The sequence below is a fragment of the Neofelis nebulosa genome, chromosome 9 (genome assembly GCF_028018385.1).
Source record: "Neofelis nebulosa isolate mNeoNeb1 chromosome 9, mNeoNeb1.pri, whole genome shotgun sequence".
Classification (NCBI taxonomy): Eukaryota; Metazoa; Chordata; class Mammalia; order Carnivora; family Felidae; genus Neofelis; species Neofelis nebulosa.
This window is the reverse complement of record NC_080790.1, coordinates 91,241,254-91,255,844: the sequence shown is the minus strand read 5'-3', so window position 1 is coordinate 91,255,844 and position 14,591 is coordinate 91,241,254. Positions and strand designations below refer to the sequence as shown.

Here is a 14,591-nt window from a genome sequence, read left to right as displayed (position 1 = left end):
GTTTCTTTCTCTCCTCCTCCTTCTTTATTTTCTGTTCTCTCTCTCTGGATTAAGACTTTTAGTCTCTGTGCCTAGTCAATGTTATTTTTCTTCCCACCCTCCCCACCCCCGCCCCTCCTCCTGTCATTTATCTCTTTGTATGTGCTCTTCCATCAGCACCAACTACACCCTGTTCTTTACTTGTAGTCAGTGTTTTTCTGGTTTTGTTGTTTTTTGTTTTTCTTTATCTGTTTGTTTGTGTTATTTGTGTGTTTGCATGTTTTTGTCTTCTGTTGTCTATTTGTTTTCCTTTATAGGGCTACTCCAAGGAACAAATCAAAGTACACCTGGTGGAGGGTCCAAAATATCACTATGAGTAAAGTAATAAAAGAAGCAAAGTCACAACAACAGAGAACAAGTAACAATCTCCAAAAAAACACCTCCTGAAGGGCCGGGCCCTGGAGAGTGTATGACTCCCCTCCCTTTAATACAGCAGTGCTCGCAGGTGCAGAGCACACAACGAACTTTTAAAATGCATAAGGGACAGAAAACTAGTCAAATGACGAAACAGAAGAATTCTCCTCAAAAGAAATTCCAGGAAGTAGCGACAGATAATGAATTGATCAAAACCGATTTAAGCAATATAACTGAAAAAGAATATAGAATACTAGTGATAAAATTATTGCTGGGCTTGAAAAAGGCATAGAGGACAGCAGAGAATCTATTGCTACAGAGATCAAGGGACTAAAAAATAGCTATGATTAATTAAAAAATGGTACAAATGAGGTGCAAAATAAAATGGAGGTGCCCACAGCACAGATTTAAGAGACAGAGGGGAGAATAGGTATTATAAGATAAAATTATGGAAAAAAGGAAGCTGACAAAAAGAGAGATAAGAAAAATCCAGGAGTATGAGGGGAGAATTAGAGAACTAAGTCATGCAATCAAATGGAACAATATCTGTATCATAGGAATTCCAGAAGAAGAAGAGAGAAAGAAAGGCGATAAAGGTGTACTTGAACAAATCATACCTGAGAACTTCCCCTATCTGGGGAAGAAAACAGGCATTGACATCCAAGAGGCACAGAGAACTCCCTTCAGACGTAACTTGAATAGATCTTCTGCATGACATATCACAGTGAAACTGGCAAAATACAAGGAAAAACAGAGAATTCTGAAAGCAGCTAGGGATAAATGGGCCTTAGCAGACAAATTATGTAGACACAAGGGTAGGAGCAGACCTATCTACTGAAACTTGGCAGGTCAGAAAGCAATGGCAGGAAATCTTCAATATGATGAACAGGAAAAATATGCGGCCAAGAATCCTTTATCCAGCAAGTCTCATTTAGAATAGAAGGAAAGATAAAGGTCTTTCCAAACAAACACTGAAGGAATTCATCACCACTAAGCCAGCCCTACAAGAGATCCTAAGAGGGGCTCTGTGATGTTGGATCACAAAGTACCAGAGACATCACTACAAGCATGAAACCTACAGATATCACGACTCTAAACCCATACCTTTCTATAATAACACCAAATGTAAATGGACTAAATGCGCTAACCAAAAGACATAGGGTATCAGAATGGATTAAAAAAAATAAGACCCATATATTTGCTGTCTACAAGAGACTCATTTTAGACCAGAGGACACCTTCAGATTGAGAGTGAGGGGATGGAGAGCTATTTATCATGCCATTGGAAGTCAAAAGAAAGCTGGAGTAGCCATACTTATATCAGACAAACTAGACTTTCAATTAAAGCCTGTAACAAGAGATGAAGAAGGGCATTATATAATCATTACAGGGTCTATCCATCAGGAAGAGCTAACAATTATGTCTATCCGCCATTTACGGGAGCCCCCAAATATATAAAACAATTACTCACAAACATAAGAAACCTTATTGATAAGAATGTGGTAACTGCAGGGGACTTTAACACTCCACTTACAGAAATGGATAGATCATCTAGACACACGGTCAATAAAGAAACAAGGGCCCTGAATGATACATTGGATCAGATGGACTTGACAGATATATTTAGAACTCTGCATCCCAAAGCAACAGAATATACTTTGTTCTCGAGTGCACATGGAACATTCTCCAAGATAGATCACATACTGGGTCACAAAACAGCCCTTCATGAGTATACAAGAATTGAAATCATACCATGCATACTTTCAGACCACAATGCTATGAAGCTTGAAATCAACCACAGGAAAAAGTCTGGAAAACCTCCAAAAGCATGGAGGTTAAAGAACACCCTACTAAAGAATGAGTGGGTCAACCAGGCAATTAGAGAAGAAATTTAAAAATATATGGAAACAGGGGCGCCTGGGTGGCGCAGTCGGTTAAGCGTCCGACTTCAGCCAGGTCACGATCTCGCGGTCCGTGAGTTCGAGCCCCGCGTCAGGCTCTGGGCCGATGGCTCGGAGCCTGGAGCCTGTTTCCGATTCTGTGTCTCCCTCTCTCTCTGCCCCTCCCCCGTTCATGCTCTGTCTCTCTCTGTCCCAAAAATAAATAAAAAAAGTTGAAAAAAAAATTAAAAAAAAAAATATATGGAAACAAATGAAAATACAACAATCCAAACGCTTTGGGACGCAGCGAAGGCAGTCCTGAGAGGAAAATACATTGCAATCCAGGCCTATCTCAAGAAACAAGAAAAATCCCAAATACAAAATCTAACAGCACACCTAAAGGAAATAGAAGCAGAACAGCAAAGGCAGCCTAAATCCAGCAGAAGAAGAGAAATAATAAAGATCAGAGCAGAAATAAACAATATAGAATCTAAAAAAAACTGTAGAGCAGATCAACGAACCCAAGAGTTGGTTTTTTGAAAAAATAAACAGAATTGATAAACCTCTAGCCAGGCTTCTCAAAAAGAAAAGGGAGATGACCCAAATAGATAAAATCATGAATGAAAATGGAATTATTACAACCAATCCCTCAGAGATACAAGCAATTATCAGGGAATACTATGAAAAATTATATGCCAACAAACTGGACAACCTGGAAGAAATGGACAAATTCCTAAACACCCACACGCTTCCAAAACCCAATCAGGAGGAAATAGAAAGCTTGAACAGACCCATAACCAGTGAAGAAATTGAATCGGTCATCAAAAATCTCCCAAAATAAGAGTCCAGGACCAGATGGCTTCCCAGTGGAGTTCTACCAGACGTTTAAAGCAGAGATAATACCTATCCTTATCAAGCTGTTCCAAAAAACAGAAAGGGAAGGAAAACTTCCAGACTCATTCTATGAAGCCAGTATTACTTTGATTCCTACACTAGACAGAGACCCAGTAAAAAAAGAGAACTACAGGCCAATATCCCTAATGAATATGGATGCAAAAATTCTCAATAAGATACTAGCAAATCGAATTCAACAGCATATAAAAAGAATTATTCACCATGATCAAGTGGGATTCATTCCTGGGATGCAGGGCTGGTTCAACATTCACAAATCAATCAACGTGATACATCACATTAATAAAAGAAAAGATAAAAACCATATGATCCTGTCAATCGATGCAGAAAAGGCATTTGACAAAATTCAGCAACCTTTCTTAATAAAAACACTCGAGAAAGTCGGGATAGAAGGAACATACTTAAACATCATAAAGCCATTTATGAAAAGCCCACAGCTAACATCATCCTCAATGGGGAAAAACTGAGAGCTTTTTCCCTGAGATCAGGAACACGACAGGGATGTCCACTCTCACCGCTGTTGTTTAACACAGTGTTGGAAGTTCTAGCATCAGCAATCAGACAACAAAAGGAAATCAAAGGCATCAAAATTGGCAAAGATGAAGTCAAGCTTTCACTTTTTGCAGATGACATGATATTATACATGGAAAATCCGACAGACTCCACCAAAAGTCTCCTAGAACTGATACATGAATTTAGCAAAGTTGCAGGATACAAAATCAATGTACAGAAATCAGTTGCATTCTTATACACTAATAATGAAGCAACAGAAAGACTAATAAAGAAACTGATCCCATTCACAATTGCACCAAGAATCATAAAATACCTAGGAATAAACCTGACCAAAGATGTAAAAGATCTGTATGCTGAAAACTATAGAAAGCTTATGAAGGAAATTGAAGAAGATATAAAGAAATGGAAAAACATTCCATGCTCATGGATTGGAAGAATAAATATTGTCAAAATGTCAATACTACCCAAAGCTATCTACACATTCAATGCAATCTCAATCAAAATTGCACCAGCATTCTTCTTGAAACTAGAACAAGCAATCCTAAAATTCATATGGAACCACAAAAGGCACTGAATAGCCAAAGTAAGTTTGAAGAAGAAGACCAAAGCAGGAGGCATCACAATCCCAGACTTTAGTCTCTACTACAAAGCTGTCATCATCAAGACAGCATGGTATTGGCACAAAAACAGACATATAGACCAATGGAATAGAATAGAAACTCCAGAACTAGACCCACAAAGGTATGGCCAACTAATCTTTGACAAAGCAGGAAAGAACATCCAATGGAAAAAAGACAGTCTCTTTAACAAATAGTGCTGGGAGAATTGGACAGCAACATGCAGAAGATTGAAACTAGACCACTTTCTCACACCATTCACAAAAATAAACTCAAAATGGATAAAGGACCTGAATGTGAGACAGGAAACCATCAAAACCCTAGAGGAGAAAGCAGGAAAAGACCTCTCTGACCTCAGCTGCATGTGGCAGGCTGCCTTTCTTAAAAATAATAAATAAATACTTCCAAAAACCAAATCAGCCACCCCAGATGGCTTTACTAGCATATTCTATCAAAAATTTAAATTAGAGGGGACCCTGGGTGGGTCAGTTAGTTAAGCGCTCCACTTGGGCTCAGGTCATGTGTCTCTTACTTGACACATCCCCAAAGGCAAGGGAATTAAAAGCAAAAATGAACTACTGGGACCTTATGAAGATAAAAAGCTTCTGCACAGCAAAGGAAACAACCAACAAAACCAAAAGGCAACCAACGGAATGGGAAAAGATATTTGTAAATGACATATCGGACAAAGGGCTAGTATCCAAAATCTATAAAGAGCTCACCAAACTCCACACCTGAAAAACAAGTAACCCAGTGAAGAAATGGGCAGAAAACATGAATAGACATTTCTCTAAAGAAGACATCCAAATGGCCAACAGGCACATGAAAAGATGCTCAATGTCGCTCCTCATCAGGGAAATACAAATCAAAACCACACTCAGATATCACCTCACGCCAGTCAGAGTGGCCAAAATGAATAAATCAGGAGACTATAGATGCTGGAGAGGATGTGGAGAAACGGGAACCCTCTTGCACTGTTGGTGGGAATGCAAATTGGTGAAGCCACTCTGGAAAACAGTGTGGAGGTTCCTCAGAAAATTAAAAATAAACCTACCCTATGACCCAGCAATAGCACTGCTAGGAATTTACCCTAGGGATACAGGAGTACTGATGCATAGGGGCACTTGTACCCCAATGTTTATAGCAGCACTCTCAACAATAGCCAAATTGTGGAAAGAGCCTAAATGTCCATCAACTGATGAATGGATAAAGAAATTGTGGTTTATATACACAATGGAGTACTACATGGCAATGAGAAAGAATGAAATATGGCCTTTGTAGCAACATGGATGGAACCGGAGAGTGTTATGCTGAGTGAAATAAGCCATACAGAGAAAGACAGATACCACATATTTTCACTCTTATGTGGATCCTGAGAAACTTAACAGAAACCCATGGGGGAGGGGAAGGAAAAAAAAAAAAAAGAAGGTTAGAGTGGGAGAGAGCCAAAGCATAAGAGACTCTTAAAAACTGAGAACAAACTGAGGGTTGATGGGGGTGGGAGGGAGGGGAGGGTGGGTGATGGGTATTGAGGAGGGCACCTTTTGGGATGAGCACTGGGTGTTGTATGGAAACCAATTTGACAATAAATTTCATATATTGAAAATAAATAAATAAATAAATAAATAAATAAATAAATAAATAAATAAATAAATAAAAATAAAAGGATTAATAAAGCAAGCCTTTGAACACCTCTACACAAAGAAATTAATCAACTTAGATGAATTGAACCAATTCCTTAAAAATCATGAAGTATAACAAGTTCTCCAATATCAAATTGATAATAATAACCCTATAACTATCAAAAAAAACCCTTGGAAAAACCCTTCCAAAAGGTGTAAGGGTAATCTGGTTGCATTATCTGTCACTCTACTGATCACCAGGGTTGATTCAGCTGATCTGACTTGGCTGGCTGGGTAGATCCCCTTCCTCCCTTGCTGCTCCATGTGCACCCTCCCCATGCTGCACGTGCAATCAAAGAGGACCACCTTCCCCACTAGAGAAGAGCCATTCCTCAGTCAAGGGCATACAAATGGCTGTACTGGAACCTCCAAACAAGCTCTTGAGGTCCATGTGCAGCACAGCACAGGGCAGTCAAATTTCCAGGACTCCAGACAATTCCAAATGAGATGCTGCATGTGGCAGGCTGCCTTTCTTAAAAATAATAAATACTTCCAAAAACCAAATCAGCCACCCCAGATGGCTTTACTAGCATATTCTATCAAAAATTTAAATTAGAGGGGACCCTGGGTGGGTCAGTTGGTTAAGCATCCCACTTGGGCTCAGGTCATGATAATTGCGGTTTGTTGAGTTCCAGCCCCGCGTCAGGCTCTGTGCTGACAGCTCAGAGCCTGGAGCCTCCTTCAGATTCTGTTCCTTCCCCTCTGTCTGCCCCTCCCATACTCATGCTTTGTCTCTCTCTGTCTCTCAATAATAAATAAACGTTAAAAAAACTTTAAAAATTTTTTTTAAATTAGAAATAACACCAATTCTACACAGTACCATCCAGAAAATAAAAGAGGAGACAACCCTTCCCAACTCATTTATGAGGCCAGCATTACGCTAATAACAAAACCAGCCAGTGACAATATAAGACAAAAACACTAAGATAAATATCCCTCAAGAATATAGATGCAAACTTCCTCAACAAAATATTAGCAAATCAAATATAACAATATATAAGAATAATACACTATGAGGTAGGTTTAGGCCAATTCAATGTAAGGCCGATTCAACATTCAAAAATCAATCAATGATTGATCATAACAACAGACTAGAGAAGAAAAACTACAAGATTACAACAATGGATGAAGAAAAAGCATGTCAAAACTTCAACATCCCAGGGAAGTAGGTGGGGGCATAAGTGAAATAGGTGAAAGGGGTTAAGAATACACCTATGATGATGAGCAGTGAGTAATGTATAGAATTGTTGAATCACTATATTGTACTCCTGAAATTAATGTAACACCATATATTAACGCTGTTAATAACACTGGAATTAAAAAAAAATAAAATAAACTGGGCACTTGGGTGGCTCAGTTGGTTAAGCGTCCAACTTCGGTTCAAGTCATGATCTCATAGTTCATAAGTTCGAGCCCTGCATCAGGCTCTCTGCTGTCAGCACAGAGCCTGCTTTGGATCTTCTGTCACCCTTTCTCTCTGATTCTCTCTCTCAAAAATAACTAAACTTAATAAATAAATAAATAAATAAATAGCCACAAAACCAAAAACCAAAACCAACCAAAAAACAGTACACTTATCTTCATGAGCACTGAGAAATGTATAAAATTATTGAATAATTATATTGTACACCTAAAATTAATAAAGCACTGTGTACTGATCATACTTGAATAAAGAAAGTTCATGCCAAAAATTAAAAAAAAATTTAACATCTATTCTTGATAAAAACTCTCAGCAAACTGAATAGAAGGGAACTTCCTTAAGCTGATAAAGAGCATCTACAAGCCTACAGCCAACATTGTACTTAATAGCGCCAACACTGAATGTTTTCTCTGAAAGACTGGGAACAAAGCAAGGATGTCCAGTCTCATCCCATCTGTTCAGCATCATACTGGAAGTCCTAGTCAGTGCAATGAAGAAAAAGGCAACAAATGGCACACAGACTGGAAAGGAAGAAATAAAACGTCCTATTCACAGATGACATGTCTATGCAAAAAATATCCCAAGACATCTACGTTAAAAATCTCCTCAAACTAGGGGCATCTGGGTAGCTCAGTCAGTTAAGTGTCCAACTCTTGATTTCAGCTCAGGTCATGCTCTCACAGTTCGTGAGTTCAAGCCTCACATTCGGCTCCGTGTGCTTCACAGCGCAGAGCCTGCCTGGGTTTCTCTCTCTCACTCTCTCTGCCCCTCCTCTGCTCTCTCTCTCTCTCAAAATAAATAAACATTACAAAAAAAAAAAAAAAACCTCCTCAAACTTATAAATGAGTTTGGCAAAATCAAAGAATACAAGGTCAACATAAAAAAATCAATCATATTTCTGTGGACTTAAAACTGAAATTTATAAAACAATATTATTTATTTTTCTGCAAAAAAAGTGGCTACTTAAATATAATCCTAACAAAATCTGCAGATTTGCATGCTGAAAACTACAAAACGTAAATGAAAGAAATCAAAGAAAATCTAAATAAATGGAGACACATACTGTTTTTATGAATTAGAAAACTCAATATAATTGTCAATTCTCCTCAAACTGAGCCACAGATTTAACCTAATTCCAACAGAAATCTCAGAAGAATTGATATAGACAAGTGAGTTTTAAAATGCATACAGAAAGGCAGGGGCGCCTTTGTGGCTCAGTCTGTTAAGCATCTGACTTCGGCTCAGGTCATGATCTCAATCAGGTCATGAGATCGAGCCCTGCATTGGGCTCTGTGCTGACAGCTCAGAGCCTGAAGCCTGCTTTGGATTCTTGTCTCCCTCTCTCTATGCCCCACCCCTGCTTGTGCTCTGTCACTCTCTTCTCTCAAAAATGAATAAACGTTAAAAAAATTTTTTTTAATAAAACACATACAGAAAGGCAAAGGAACTAGAATACCCAAGAGTATTTCAACAAAAAAGGAATGAAGCTGGAGGATTCATATTACCTACTTCTAAGACTTGGTTTAAAGCTCTCATATCAAGGCAGTGTGGTTTGGTGAATGGATAAACAAATACATATCGTCAGTGGAAGAGAATCCAAAGAATCCACTATCAGATTCACAAATACAGCCATTTGATCTTTGACAAAGTTGCAAAAGAATTCAATAGAGTAAGAATAGTCTCTTCAACAAATGGTACTGGAACACTCAAACATCCACATGCAAAGAGGAAAAAAAAACCTCAGCATAAACCTTATACCTAGTACCAAACTTAACTCAAAATTTATCACCACTCTAAACATAAAACGTAAAAGGATAGCACTTTTGGAAGAAAACACAGCAGGATATCTTTATGCCTGGAGTGAGGTGACTTTTTAAATAAGACACTAAAAGTAAAATCTATACAAGATACATCGATAAATTGGATTTCAACAAAATTAAAACTTTTTGCTGTATCAAAGGCACTGCACAGAGAATGAAAAGACAAGCCACAAACTGTGAGGAAATCGTTGCTAACCACATATCCCACAAAAAGTCTGCATAGATGATATATAAAGAGCTATTAAAAACTGAACAGTTAGAGACAAGGCCTGCATGGTGGCTGAGAGCCCTGGAATGGATAATGAGACACCGAATGTTTCCTTTTGACTCTTCCCTTTCAACTCTGGAATGAGAGACTTTTAATACCCAGATTAATGGGGGACATGCAGATTTAGGGTCCTGGGGAGCCTTTTCCCCGTCTCCCAACGCATGCCAAGGGCAGCCTTCTTGGGGCCCTTGTGGCCAGCCAAGATGGTTGTCCCCCCAGGTGAAGTCTGTGTGAGGGTGGTCCTGGAATTGCACATATGGAGTGCATCCTGGGGCTTCCAGCGCTAACCCAAGTGAGGTGAAGCCACTCTGGTCCTGAATACAGGGATCCACAGATCAACATAATAATTACCGCAAGCCCTTGTCTGAGCAGAGAAGTATGAGCAGAAACTCAGGAAGACTCAGCTTATCAAAGCTGACCCAGCAACAAAAACAAGCTCTGTGTAGGAAGACCCAATGATCCGTAAATTCACCAACATGATGATGAAAGGCGGAAACGAAGTACTGGCCAGACCCCTCATGATGTACACTCTGGAAACTGTGAAAAGGAAGCAGTTTGAGAAGTACCATGCTGCTTCTGCAGAGGAACTGGCAACCATCAAACATAACCCTTATGCCATCTTCCACCAAGCACTGAAAAAACTGAGCCTGGATGGGCTGGTGATTGAGCTGGTATCCATCCTCAGAGGTGGCCATTTCTACTAGGTCCCTTTGCTAGTAGCCGACAGGTGTCGTTGCTTCCTGGCCACGAAGTAGATGATTCCTGAGTGCAGGGAGGAGCAGCACTGGCAGATGCTGATGCCAGAGAAGTTGTCACATGAGCTGCTGGAAGCTTTTCACAACCAGGACCCTGTGATCAAGAAGAAGCATGACATGCACAAGATGGCTGAGGCCAGCCGAGCCCTGGCTCACTACCACTGGTGACAGAGGGAAGATGGAGGCTCTAGGAGGAGCCCAGAGCTCTCTGCTGCAAGAAATAATGGGAGCCACTGTCATGGTGAAAAACAGTTGTGGGTTAAGAATGTAGTTCCTTTTTAAAGGCAGGCAGGCCTCATAAGGATGAAACAACATATTTATATTGCCTGTTAGTCCTTTCTTTGGGAGCTAGAACTTGCTCTTCCTGTCCCATCTCCTTACAAAAAGGGAACATGTCAATTTCGATTTCCCTCAGGAACTCTAGGGCCCATCCAACCTCCCTTCCCTCAATTCAGGGTACAACTTAGGATGATACCAAAGGAAGCAGTTTTATTATTAGAAAAGGCTTATTAGAAAATTCTCACCCTGGACTGGTATAATAGTATGTGATGCAGTACCCCCATTTACTAAAATTGACTGGAAATATAAAAAATAAATAATAAAATAATAAAATAAAATAAAATATAAAACCCAATTAAAAAAAAAACCTTGGGGCGCCTGGGTGGCGCAGTCGGTTAAGCGTCCGACTTCAGCCAGGTCACGATCTCGCAGTCTGTGAGTTCGAGCCCCGCGTCAGGCTCTGGGCTGATGGCTCGGAGCCTGGAGCCTGTTTCCAATTCTGTGTGTCTCCCTCTCTCTCTGCCCCTTCCCCGTTCATGCTCTGTCTCTCTCTGTCCCAAAAATAAAAAAAATAAAAAACGTTGAAAAACCTTGCACAACACTAGAACTGACCACACTTCCAAAGAAAATATACAAATGGAAATAAGCTTATGAAAAGATGTTCACCATCATTCACCAATAAGGAAATGAATATTAAAACTGTAATGAGATACCACTACATGTCTATTAGGATAGCTGACATTAAAATTTTTAAGAAATTCCAATACCAAGAACTGGCAAGGAGAACAAATTAAATTCTCATACAGTACTGCTGGAAATGCAAAATGGCAAAATCACTCTGGAAAAAAAGCAGTTCCAAATTAAACAAATACTCAGCAACCCCGCACACTATTATTTACCCTAGGAAAAGTGAAAACACATTCACACAATTCTATATACAAATGCCTGTAGCAGCTGCATTCACAACTGTCAAAAACTGGAAACTACCCTAATGTCCTCCAACTGTTTAATGGATTGACATCCATCCTCACCTGGAATGCTACTCATCAATAAAAGGAAGAAATTGTTAATACAAACAACAACACAGATAAATACTGAGAGAAGGAAACCAGTCTGGAAAGGTTACATGCTGTAAGAGTCCATTGATATTACATTCTGGAGAAGGTAAAATTACAAGGTCAGCAAACAGGTAGGCAGGAGTTAGGACTTACAACTGGGCAGCAAGAGTATTTTTTGGATAATGCAACTATTCTGTATACTTACTGTTGTCACAATTACAAATCTATATGTGTGTTCAAAGTCTCAGAACTGTACACACACACACACACACACACACACACACACACGTCAATTTTAGCATATGCATTTTTTTTTTAAAAAGGGAGGGAAGTCATTTTCCAGAAACTTCCACCTTTAGCCCTGTAACAGAAACCTCTCTGAAGGCAAGGGAACACCAAGGATGGGCTGCTGTCTTAGAATGGAAAAAACAGAATAAAACATGTATTGAATTTCAGTTACTTATTCTGCTGCAGACTTATAAATTCTAGGGCATTTATACCTAGTTTTATTGAACAAAATAATTTCAGGTTACCTTTGAGGGCCTGGGATCATTCACTTCTCAAAGGGTCTCAACCTCACTCCCATCTGAGCAGCAACAGTGTGGAATGCTGGTGTGAGAAGCTGGAATCTCCCTCCCATCCCACAGCAGCAGCTTACACCTCCACCAAATGGAGGTAGGTGAGTCACCTCCTCCTGGGAGGCCACCAGAAGAAGAGGGGAGATGTGGGTGCAGACAGATCTCAAGAGAGATAAACAGGCACCAAGGACTAGTAACCTAGATTTCTCTTTGAAGTAAAAGGCGAGTGCTTGGCACTAGAGCAAGCAGGGAGGCTTGCCGAGCAGACTCTTTCCTGAATGTTGTTGGGCAACTCACATCCGGGAATGTGAGCTCACACCTTTATCATTTGAGAAATGTTATCACTAGCCACAGAACCACTCAGAGCTTTATCAGTTAGCCAGGTGGAGCATCTGATTCTCCACCAAATGCTAGAAATTCCAGAAGAGAATTCACATGAACACTCTTTTTTTTTTTTTCTAAAATGTCTGAGAACCTGAGATAGCGGATGTTACTTGCATGTTACTGTGAAAGCTCCATGTTCATGCATTATTAGCAAGGACAGACTGGGAGGTCAGCAGAAGGCACATGCTGCTGCTTGCTTCTCACTCCAGCAAGAACAATGTCCTCAAGAGACCCAGGGAAGGAAGCTGATGACCTAAGAGCAGAATCTTGCTTTTCATTAAAAAAAAATAAGCAAACGTTTAATACGCACAGAAACCCAAATTAAAACAATTTAAGAGTTTTTCACACCAGGGGGCACGTGACAGGATTCCATGTGTCTGGCACACTGCTGTCAAGGCCTGACTCTCTGGCACCACCTCTCCCCTGCTCTCCCTGCACTGAGGAGCCAGTAAGGAAGTTCTGCTCAGAGATCCCATTGCACACTCATCCCAACCAGCAATGTGACTAGACAGTGGTAATCATTGGCCGGTTTTGAGAATGAAGGGAGGTGCACACATTTTATATGCACAGAGAAGAAAACAGGAAGACTGAAATTCTTCATAGAATGCTACTTATAAGTCTCTAAGTGCTCAGAACAAAATCAAAAGCCTAACAAAAGGGAAACACCTCAGCACACCATGGAATATATCAACAGACAAGCTTGGGAACTCCATCAACACACAAACACTTGTCCATTAAAAACATCCTGAAGCAGTACTACCAACAATAGCCCAAGTATGGAAAGAGCCCAATGTCCATCGATGGATGAATGGATAAAGCAGATGTGGTATATACATACAATGGAGTATTACTTGGGAATCAAAAAGAATGAAATCTTGCCATTTGCAACTATGTGGATGGAACTAGAGGGTATTATGCTAAGTGAAATTAGTTAGTCAGAGAAAGACAAAAATCATATGACTTCACTCATATGAGGGCTTTAAGAGACAAAACAGATGAACATAAAGGAAAGGAAACAAAAACAATATAAAAACAGGGAGGGGGACAAAACAAAAGAGACTCATAAATATGGAGAACAAACTGAGGGTTACTGGAAGGGTTGTGGGAGGGGGGATGGGCTAAATGGGTAAGGGGCACTAAGGAATCTACTCCTGAAATCATTGTTGCACTATATGCTAATTAATTTGGATGTAAATTTTAAACAATAAAAAATAAAATTTAAAAAACACCCTGGGGGCGCTTGGGTGGCGCAGTCGGTTGAGCGTCCGACTTCAGCCAGGTCACGATCTCGCGGTCCGTGAGTTCGAGCCCCGCGTCAGGCTCTGGGCTGATGGCTCGGAGCCTGGAGCCTGTTTCCGATTCTGTGTCTCCCTCTCTCTCTGCCCCTCCCCCGTTCATGCTCTGTCTCTCTCTGTCCCCCCCCAAAAAAAAAATAAATAAAAAACGTTGAAAAAAAAAAACACCCTGAAATTATTGCAGTGATGACAACCCAATCAAGCATGTGTTACTTCTCTAAAGAAGACATCCGGATGGCCAACAGGCACATGAAAAGATGCTCAATGTCGCTCCTCATCAGGGAAATACAAATCAAAACCACACTCAGATATCACCTCACGCCAGTCAGAGTGGCCAAAATGAACAAATCAGGAGACTATAGATGCTGGAGAGGATGTGGAGAAACGGATACCCTCTTGCACTGTTGGTGGGAATGCAAATTGGTGAAGCCACTCTGGAAAACAGTGTGGAGGTTCCTCAGAAAATTAAAAATAGACCTACCCTATGACCCAGCAATAGCACTGCTAGGAATTTACCCAAGGGATACAGGAGTACTGATGCATAGGGGCACTTGTACCCCAATGTTTATAGCAGCACTCTCAACAATAGCCAAATTATGGAAAGAGCCTACATGTCCATCAACTGATGAATGGATAAAGAAATTGTGGTTTATATACACAATGGAGTACTACGTGGCAATGAGAAAGAATGAAATATGGCCCTTTGTAGCAACGTGGATGGAACTGGAGAGTGTTATG

The 14,591-nt window shown here is 40.2% G+C and overlaps 1 protein-coding gene and 1 pseudogene across 8 annotated transcripts in view; one reads left to right on the top strand and one right to left on the bottom strand.

The window, feature by feature from the left end:
• The window catches only part of NINL (ninein like), a 205,455-nt gene that overhangs the window by 155,630 nt on the left and 35,234 nt on the right, over positions 1–14,591 (bottom strand). The window lies entirely within an intron of this gene.
• Positions 9,761–10,511, top strand: LOC131486336 (small ribosomal subunit protein uS7m-like; annotated as a pseudogene).